At 34.7% G+C, this 10,359-nt stretch overlaps 1 long non-coding RNA gene across 1 annotated transcript in view; it reads left to right on the top strand.

Annotated features, from left to right (window-relative positions):
- LOC143226370 (uncharacterized) overlaps window positions 1-9,557 on the top strand; it is a 180,903-nt gene extending 171,346 nt beyond the window's left edge. Inside the window, exons 3-4 of the long non-coding RNA XR_013014574.1 lie at window positions 6,807-7,095; window positions 8,278-9,557. This is a non-coding gene — a long non-coding RNA (uncharacterized LOC143226370). The remainder of the gene's footprint in view (window positions 1-6,806; window positions 7,096-8,277) is intronic.
- Window positions 9,558-10,359: the final 802 nt, after the last annotated feature.

The raw sequence follows: 10,359 nt of genomic DNA on the forward strand, positions 1-10,359 counted from the left end.
TGCAAAACTGAAAGAAATTAGCGCTTTGGGAAAGGTACGATACCAAGAACTTGATCAGGATTTATCCAATCATTCAAATTTTTGAAAGTGTTTATCAAGTTGGTAGACACAGTACCACAGAAGATCCAAAACGTTGGCATGATACATCGTGGTTACCACTTCGTCAACAAGTATATATATATGAATGTGTGTGTGTCATTTATTATGAATAACTTCTGGACATAACTGGATCAGAACAAACGAACAAAATAATAAGAACTGGTAATGAAATTCACCATTAGTAGTTAACAGCAAATACAACACCAGGGGACAGCGGTATATCTTCGAATTTACATAGACTAAGATCAACGGTTCGATTCCTCTCTGTGAACTCAACAGATAGCCTGATGTGACTGTGCTGTAAGAAAGCACACATACACAGAAGATTAAAATACATATGTTACGTTTACTTTATATTGCTCTAAATAAAAAGTATATAATATTACTTTTCTTTTCGATCTGGTATATACTGCAACATGAGCACTGTTCGTTTCTTATAGCTTAGTCTCCATATACGAATATGTCGTTTTCATTAGTAACACAAGTCGTAATCTGTTGACGACGCCCTTTGCTACTTAAATAAAGTGTCTTCACATTAGTGAGTAAAGTGTCTTCACATCAATGAGAACTTGACGGAGAGCATTTTGTAATCCGAAACCAGCAGCGAATTTAAGGTTGTGTGGACCCTATGGTGTCATGTAAATTTTACATAGAATAGAATTATCAATGGGCCCCCATTATGACCATAGGCTCTGGGGCTGAGCCCCCTCTAGCCCCCTACCTAAATACGCCACTATACGAAACTTTTGATACTGTTTAAGTAAATGCTAAAACAATGCTGCTAACAAAAAAAAACTCGTTTACTTTGAACCTTTTACCTATAAGGTTATTAAATAAAGTTAACAAATCAATATGCATTTAAGTTATAAAATATTCAGTATTCTAAGTGTGTGTTAACGGTATGATATAATATGTAAATATTATACAGACATGATCTATATAAATAATTTATTTTCCCCTTCATCCCATAGCAGATATTGTTCTACACTCTTTCGCTCGTAGTTTCCTGGTAGTTAACGTTTAGAAATTCCGATTAATGGCGAGTAACTATGTAAAAATGAGGTGATGACATTTGAGAAATAGGTTATAAGGTCTGGTAGAAACTTACGAAACTGAAGGCACAATAATCCGAACTTATATTTTTGAATAAAATGCAATTTAAAAAAAAACACTGTCGGATTATTCACTTATAAATAAAAAATAAAAGTATTGTTTTTGCGCAGGTAATTGTTACGTGTCTGTCATTCACAAAACTGTTGACGGTTGCTATTTTTGTTTTGTTTTTATCTTTCTCTTAACAGAGCGATATCTTGTCAGTGAAATGATTTGGTGGACAGATGTAGGTCTAACGTGGTGAAGGGCGAGACATAAATTTGAAAATTACTCGCGAATACAGGTCAGCCACAAACAGAAGCTGTTTAAACATAAAGTTGCTGTAGTTATTATTTCACCTTTGATAACAGATGCACCTATCGATTAAACCGTAATATATCGTGCTTTAAGTTCATTCCTGTTACAGAGGGATCAAAATATACGATTTAGATCAAGCACGTGCTGACCCTAAAAACTGACACATTTAACACGCTTGACACCAAAGGGAGAAAGTGTGTCAGCGATAGTCTCTTGTTAGCACTTAATCTCAAACTCATGTATTAGCTACCTTCCCGTTAATAAAGTAGCGTGATAGTGCAAATAGAATCGAAACCTTTGATCAATGTTATAATTTCACCTAGGTGAGTGTAATTAACAGTGGAGTAATTTCTAAAATTTCTTAACATGTGATGCAGCACATGGAGACAGGTGAGTACCAAATTTATGAGTACAAGTGCTTAAGAAATTGTATATATTTATATATGTTTTATTTCTATGACAGATCGGTAAGCAGTCTCAGCATCGACTTGTCGTTGTTGGCTCTTTTGTGAAATAGTAACCGATTTCTTCGCTTATAATATAAAAACGTGTTGCGTTTTCATCAATAACCATTTGTTCAGTAGGGTAAAGAAAGCGTAAAGGTGGAATTGAATACCGATTAAAAAACGGGTGTCTACAAAGATATCCCTGAAAAATAAAACAGTTAAAAATTAGAAGTCAATAGGTAAACTTATCCAGACTGTTCATTGGTTGAAGAAAAAAATTCTCCTATTCGTCTGTTGATTGCCTGAAGAACATCTAGCTAATAATATGGTTATAAAAGTCGATATCTCCTAAGAAAAATGTATTTGAAGGGGAAATCGATTGACCATCGCAATAGGTCGGTCTTCAACTTTGGCTTAACATCTTTCAGTAAGGTTAATTAGGCACAAATCGTCAGACCATAAACATAACTCATTATGTTGAAACATAATTTCAACAACGTCTCGCCTTGTGTTCATCCGTAGCCTTTAAGTTTAGTGATGTCCTAGGAAAACAATAAAAATAGCGAGACTCGTCAAACGGTTCTATTTATGCAGTTTTCTTCAGCTAGAAAATATATGTTTTCACTATGGGTTAAAGAGTCGTGGTTAAGGTTAAATTATTCATAATTTTTTCCCACTTACAACTGCTGAGAGTATTTCAAGTATTGTATTAGGACATTTAAGTTCTGAGAATAGACAAGTTCTGCATAACTATGTTCGATCCTCTTCATTTACTTAGTATCTACAATTTCAAACTTATAGCCATATAACACCATGTAACACAAATTATGTTCCTGGATAGTATGTGTTATTTTTTAATTACTTACGTTGTAAAAGTAGAGAAAATGGCAATTATTCCCTTCAAACTTTGCTTTTGTGACCTGGATAATGAAATTTAGAAAATAACTTATTTACTATATAAAAATGGGCAAATTTGCACATTTTCATTTACATAAGGTCTGAATAAAACAACAGATGAATCAAGATGTACATGTATTTATACTACAGTTATACAAAAATGTTCAGAAGTAAATAGTTTATCGAGATTTGCAGCTGTAATGTAAATCACTTTCACATATCAGCCCCCAAATATAGTCTCCCATCATGTTTTCGTTATACGCTCCCAGGTCACAAAAGCAAAGTTTGAAGAGAAAAGTGGGTCTTTTCCATTTACTTTAGGCATAAGCAATTGGGAAATAACACTTTCTGCTCAGGAACAAGAAAAAGTAAACATTTTGTTACATAGAGTAATTGACCAGGTACGTGTAAACAAACGTACGTCTAAAATAGTGGTATAAAAACATTCACCGCAGGTTTCAAGTTTACATTTCCTGTTCGTATGTCCACAACTCTTGGCATGCCGGTCATTTTTTTCTGTGATTAAGTACTCAGGACTGAATTTGACTAAAACTAAATACACAGTATTTAATATAGTATGTATTTAACTTCTAAAAGCTTACAAAAGAAAAGTGAATTATACACCTGTTTCTGGTATAAACTTCCACTTTCTTTCAAACTATATTTAATAACGTCAGAGACAAAAACCAACAAATCAGAAACATTGTACTGTCTTGATTTTTCTGTATAATGTATGATAGATTGTAAGTTAACTTTAGTTACTAGTCATCGAAGCAACAAGATGACATTTTTTTTTACATTAATTCCACCAATATATTTGGTTTCTATCTATTTAGATAATGAAGTCCCTAGTAGTTATATCAGTTATGTGGTGTATTGCTATGAATAAGTTTGCTATATCCTAATTTCAGATTATGAGTTCATTGGTTGAAATTTCAAGCGCGTTTGGTTTAGTTTGAATTTTACGCAAAGCCACGCGAGGGTTTTCCTTAATTCAGTAGTGATAGACCAGAGACAAGGCGGATAATCAGTAACTCTCCCCGACAACTATTGGGCTACATGTTTAAAAACGTGGGATTAACCGTGCATAACAATACCCCACGGCTGAAAGGGCATTCATGTTCGGTGACGAAGGGTCGAACCGCGAGTCGAGCGCCCTTACCATCAAGCTTGTTTATTTGTTTCTAATTAAGCATAAAGCTACACAATTGGCTAACTATGCTCTGCCCACCACGGGTATCGAAACCCGCTTTCTAGCATTGTAAGTCTTCATACGTACCGCTGTGCCACTGGTGGAGGGGGTGACAACGATGTCATGTCAGTACAAACTTTCATTTATTTTTGTAAACGTATTTTAGTTCTTTCTCACTTTCATATTTAGTCGTTTGTTTCTTCTGTTGAATATTACTTTAAAACTTTAGCTAATAACCCACGTGAAATAAAGCTGAACGTGCCATCAGATTACTAACTTGGAATGTGTAGCCCCTCACTGCGAAATCCAAAATTATTTCCTACATTAAAGAAACAAGAAAACATTCCGACGCACATGCTATGCAATCAATTACATGAAAAAAAGAAGATAAAGTTTATGCTGCGCATGCCCAGTTATTATTTTCCTTTCGGCATACCAATAAAAGGAAATCGGTGAGCTTTGGCGAACTTTATAAATGTTTGGTTTTTGGTAATTTTATCTAACCATAAACTCAAATATGAATCTACCTAACAATTTCATACTGTTTAATTCGCTTAGAGCTGCAAAGTTACAACTAACATACAGATCTGGTGATTTCATATTATGTGATAATGTATGTCTCATATCTAGTACGAAAATAACAACATTTAACTGAAGAAATATTTTTTAAAAAATCGAATCAAACATATTTTCAAAAACAAGAACACACACACAAAGTGCACTGTTTAAGATAAAACTCTGTGGACAAACAGACATCTCTGACGTATGTTCTTAACAGTGGACATTATAAATATAAGGAGAGAATTTGAGACAAAGTTTTCATAAAGTAATAAATACACTCCAAAATTTGACGTTTGAAATCTGTAACTGTGAAGGAATCTCAGTAAAACGAATTATTCAGAATTGTTACACGAACTTAAAATATTTTATCATTTGTAAGGTACTTGGAAGTTTGAATCTACGTTCTGCAACACTAGTTTGGTTTGTTTTGAATTTCTCGCAAGGCTACACGAGAACTATCTGCGCTAGCCATCCATAATTTAGCTGTGTAAGACTAAAGGGAAGGCAGCTAGTCATCACCACCCACCGCCAACTCTTGGGCTACTCTTTTACCAACGATGAGTGGGACTGACCGTAACGTTATAATGCCCCCACGGCTTAAAGGGTGAACATATTTGGTGTGACGGGATTCGAACCCGTGACCATCGGGTTACGAGTCGAGTGCCTTAACCTCCTTACCATGCCGGGCCCTACTGCAACACTAGAGTTCATGAAAAAACAAAAACGTTACTTGTGCTAATTAATACCTCAATTCACATTTAAAAAGGCTCAGCTAACACAAACATCATATATTTGTAAAGCTGCAAATGGTTAACGCAAGTTTCTATTCAATATTACAAAGTTTAGAGCTTTGCGGACATGTGTTCACCCCACCCTTATTTTTTGCGAGCACTTTAGCTAGGTTAACATTAGACAGCAAAACAGGTTTTTGTCATTATGTTTTGTTTGAAATTTTCCAATATTGTAACGTAACAAAAGCAAAAACACCCGTTGTATTTGTTTAATAAGGTCATAAGTTTATTACCACATTTTCACGTAATGTAAATACAGTGTACGAAACTTGTACGATTAATAATAACTTATCCCATGATATTTCTTGGTCGTTCACTTCTATTGCATAGTTAAATTTATCAATCACGTGATTAAACAACACTCTAACTTGTGTGTTTCTAATTGGTCAGTGTAATTATATGATAAACTAAGCTGCTCGTATGTACAGTACTGCAGTTGAATTGTATTGCGTTACGTAAGTATCACGAATGTTAACGCAGTTGTACAACGCATCAAGTGTTATAATCAGATCGTCATTACTGTCAATGTCGAGAATGTGTGTAAACGTGCGTCCTATTATTATCTACATTAGGTAACAGATTGAAAATTAATGTGTTCCAAATGTGTAAAAAAATGCAACTTTAACGTATATATATATATATATATATATATATATAACATAAAGGATGTAGGCTGTTCATTTAATAGTCGCGGGTCAGATCACGAGAGCATACCTAAGTAATCAAACTTCCTTTCCTGGAGTATTCGTTACATAACTGTTTGGCAGTTACGCATGCTCTATAATATGAAAGTCACAGCCTAATTTCGTACTTTCTAAACTAGTTCTACAGGGTGTCGCTGATTTTAACGTAGGTTTCTGAAGCTGTTTATTATTTCCTTGTTTCCAACAAGTATTTATTATTACTAACTGTTTCAGTCTATAAATTTGCTGAAACGTGTTACACAACGAGGATGTCGATTTTCATATTTGTTTTAAATAATTTTTGCACCGCATGTCGTTTTTTCTCTGGAAACTATATGTGTAACTAGTTTGTAGAGGAAGGTGCATCTTCTGAACACCCGCTATTCTGTTACAGATGTGAATCAGCGCCTAAGTTAAGGAAATTTTTGCTAGGCAGCTATTGGACGAGAGGTCTGGTCCTCTGTGAGATCCTCGTGCTGCTAAAGCGTTATGATAAGGAAATTTTTGAAATTATTTTAGACTTTTAGCAAAGTTTCGAAAAGTAAAAAAAATTTTAAGCGAGAGCACTGAATTAAAAAGAATAGAGTCATTAATTGAATTTAAATTAATTGGTGTTACGGACGTATGATTTATTTATTTATTTTTTCCTGAAATACTCTGTTCTGCACATAAATTGGTTTGATTAAGGTAAGAAGTTAACCCGTAGGTTTGTTTTATTTTGTTTTAGTTTCACGCAAAGCTAGTCGAGGGCTATCTGCGCTAGCCGTCTCTAATTTAGCAGTGTAAGACTAGAGGGAAGGCAGCTAGTCATCACCACCCACCGCCAACACTTGGGCTACTTTTTACCAACGAATAGTGGGATTGATCGATCCATTATAATGCCCCCACGGCTGAAAGGCGAGCATATTTGATGCGACGGGGATTCGAACCCACGACTCTCGGATTATGAGTCGAACGCCTTAACCCACCTGGCCATAACCTGTAGGAGTTGCTCTTGTTACCATTTTAAAGCAATGGTGAGAGGAACACTTGGTTATATTTTTTGTTTTGTTTTCTCAAACCATAATTGAATGATTTTTCTCGATAACATAAATATATCTAAACGCTCTTAGTACGCAGTTCTAGACAACATGAATAGTTGATAGAACATTCGATTTGAGATGAGACAAAGACAATAGTATCTTTAAAAAAAACTGCGGTGTTGTCAATTGCAAAACAGACAACCATCACAAATCACGACTAGCCATTTCGCAGACCTTGTCACTTCCCGTAATATCTGATTTTGAATGTTTCCCACATGACCTGAACCCCCACATTACGAGAATATGTCCTGTCAGGCTTAACAACCGACCCTCTCGGGAATATGTGACCTCTTTTTCTTCACTGTAGCATGCGGTATCTGGCACACGGCCTGGTTACAGTCGCGATCATTCACGCGCCAGTTGCTAGGCAGCAGTAGGTTTCGTTTTGTATGTGATTCTTCAGGCTATCGTTATATCTCACCAGTACATATTCCTTACCCCCTCCCTCCCTTGCCCCGTTATGCACGTGCTCAAGCTATACACTACGCAAAAGAAGGTACGAAAACATGACCGATCTTTCTGCTAGGATGAGATTTCTCGATGTGACGTCAGCCAGTGTTTATAAACAAACCTGTTTGCACGTGATGTATGGGCACAAGATGGTACAGCGGTACCATCCTCCATTTAGAGCTAAAAGGCCATCTTATGGGAGAGAGGGAAAAAAATTACGAGGGAAAGTGGCAGAAATTCGTAAAGTGACGAAATTATTTATATAAATTAAACTTTATTTGGTAACTTGCTAATAATTTTAATGACTAACGAGTCATTTATTTATTTCATTTAATGAAATACTTTGCGATAGCAACTTTCATGTCAATTTAATACGATAATTATAATTAAATAGTATAACAAGATAAACTATATTCATTAAAAAACGCAGCCTTTACATTTGGTGTCACAATATAAAATAAATAATTTCTGTGACGTAAATTGGAATTTACTGTGTTGGAAAAATCGATTGAAGCCGAACATTTCCAACAGTTTTTAATTTTATGTTGCATGTAATTAACATTTATGGTTAATTTCCAACAGTTTTTAATTTTATATTGTATGTAATTAACATTTATGGTCATTTACAAAAGGGGAAGGGGGTATTTCTCATTCTGTCTTATTTAGCCGTGACTGAAAATCCTCCAAACAGTTAACGTATCGAGACAGTGAACCTCAGGATCCGTGGTTCGAATCTCGTTGCTGCAGAAACGCTCTCCGCACTTTTACGATGTGGGTAAGTTATAAGAACGATGGACAAATGCCACTCACTATTCGATCACACGAAATAAACTCAAGAGTTCCGTTGGATGCTGTTGTTAGCTAGCTGCGTTTCTACTGTTCTGCCAGTTCAAAGTTATCGACTGCTTTGCGCGGATAGTCTTTTATGTATTTTTGAGCGAAAATCATTTTTAAGTTCTTACTAACACTTGTTCAAAATGTTTTATTATATATGTGTGCTCTTTTTGAATTAATGTATTTACTGGTTTGTTAGTGTAAGCTAGACACGGACTTGTAAAGTCCTGCAGAAGATAAAAGAAAGATAGATTTTTTTACGACGTAATTGGTGTCAAGCCTCATCTACAAAGTCATGCTTTAGTTTAATATAATGTACGAAGGTGTTCGTATCCTCAACACAGGATTTACACAATCACTGTTTATTTAAAAGTGAAACCTTCTATCGCGAGAAATGAAACATCATAATCCTCATATTATAAGACATTCTCGTTTGGTATCACATGGATTCTTAGAACTACTAATGAGGTTCTTTCCTGGTGACGCTATGGTTGCTTAATCCTCTCCGGGAACAAGGAAACTAGTTTTCTGGTTCGTCAGAATGATAATGAGGTAGAATGAAAAATAATTAATACAAATAACATAATCGTTGTTAAAATAAACATAATAGTTTTTTTTGTGTTATTAATTCTTACTCTAAAAGTCTGGAATACGTGAGTTAAACAGAATAATATTAACAATTAAATGTACCTTCTTAGTTTGGTTCACACGACAACGGTTCTTGTTCATGAAAATTGATGGTACATTTAGTACCCAGATCACTGCTATGTCTTCAGTACCACAGATGACCCGATGAGCATTAGTTTTAGAAAAAAAAACAAACTTGGTCAGCACTAGATATGAGAGATGCTTGACATATTATAACATATTCTCCATTGCTCTCGCTTGTGAACTCTTAGAATTCCATTAGAGAGATATCTACCACGCTACCTAATCTTATGAGGATATTTTCCACAACAGTTAACTTCTTTCAGTGTCATTCGTCAGGGCTTTGATTATAATTTTTGTTCTTAGATTGATAATGTGACACAAATTTATTAAGTAATGAAAACTTCGTTTTGTAATTTTTCTTCTAATTTTCATAACTCAATAAAACTTCTCCAAATATAAGTAATGACTCTAGCTACGCCTACTTTGAACTTCAGTTTCTTTGCTAAATTTAGTTACACGATCTTCTGCATGTAAATACTGAATTATAGAAGAATAGTCTAATTCATTAATTACTTGTCTATAACTGTTTTTCTTGATTTACTAACATTATCTCACTGTTTAACTAATATTTAACCTCTTCACCCTAGACTTTATTTCAACTTGATATACATTTTTTTTCGAGTAAGCTATTCTTACATCAGTTACAGACAAATCCTATGGTTGTTGAGTCATGAAAACAACACAAAATTAACACAAATTAAAAACAAGAAATTATGTCCAAAATAACAACACAATATACTGTGACGCAACATTAAGTTATATAATTGCAAAACATTATGAGGTATTAATAACACTGCACAACAATTTTTTTGAAAAGTTTTGCTTTCTGAAAAGTTTTTGCTGATTGTGACAGGTACCTGGTGGGTATACACAAATATAGTTTTGGTTTTGCTTTATCATGTCGTAACTCTGAGAAATAGACAGTTAACTGTTTACCGGCAATAACGTATTTAATTGCGTTCATGTTTCTAATACGCTATTAAGTTCAACATAATTAAAAGTGTTTTGTTCCTGATTTTCGATTGTATTCAATGTCCGGTGCATCACGTTGCAATGTCCAACAGTAGTCAGCAAGCATTGACGGATTACAGATGCCCTAATATCGTTTTTCACTCTGGCAATGTCCTGGTGAAACTGAAGATTTCGATGAAACAGTACGTGATGGGCAAATTTGGATGTGATTTTCGTGATCAGCAGCCACAA

This window comes from Tachypleus tridentatus, chromosome 9 (assembly GCF_004210375.1).
Source record: "Tachypleus tridentatus isolate NWPU-2018 chromosome 9, ASM421037v1, whole genome shotgun sequence".
Classification (NCBI taxonomy): Eukaryota; Metazoa; Arthropoda; class Merostomata; order Xiphosura; family Limulidae; genus Tachypleus; species Tachypleus tridentatus.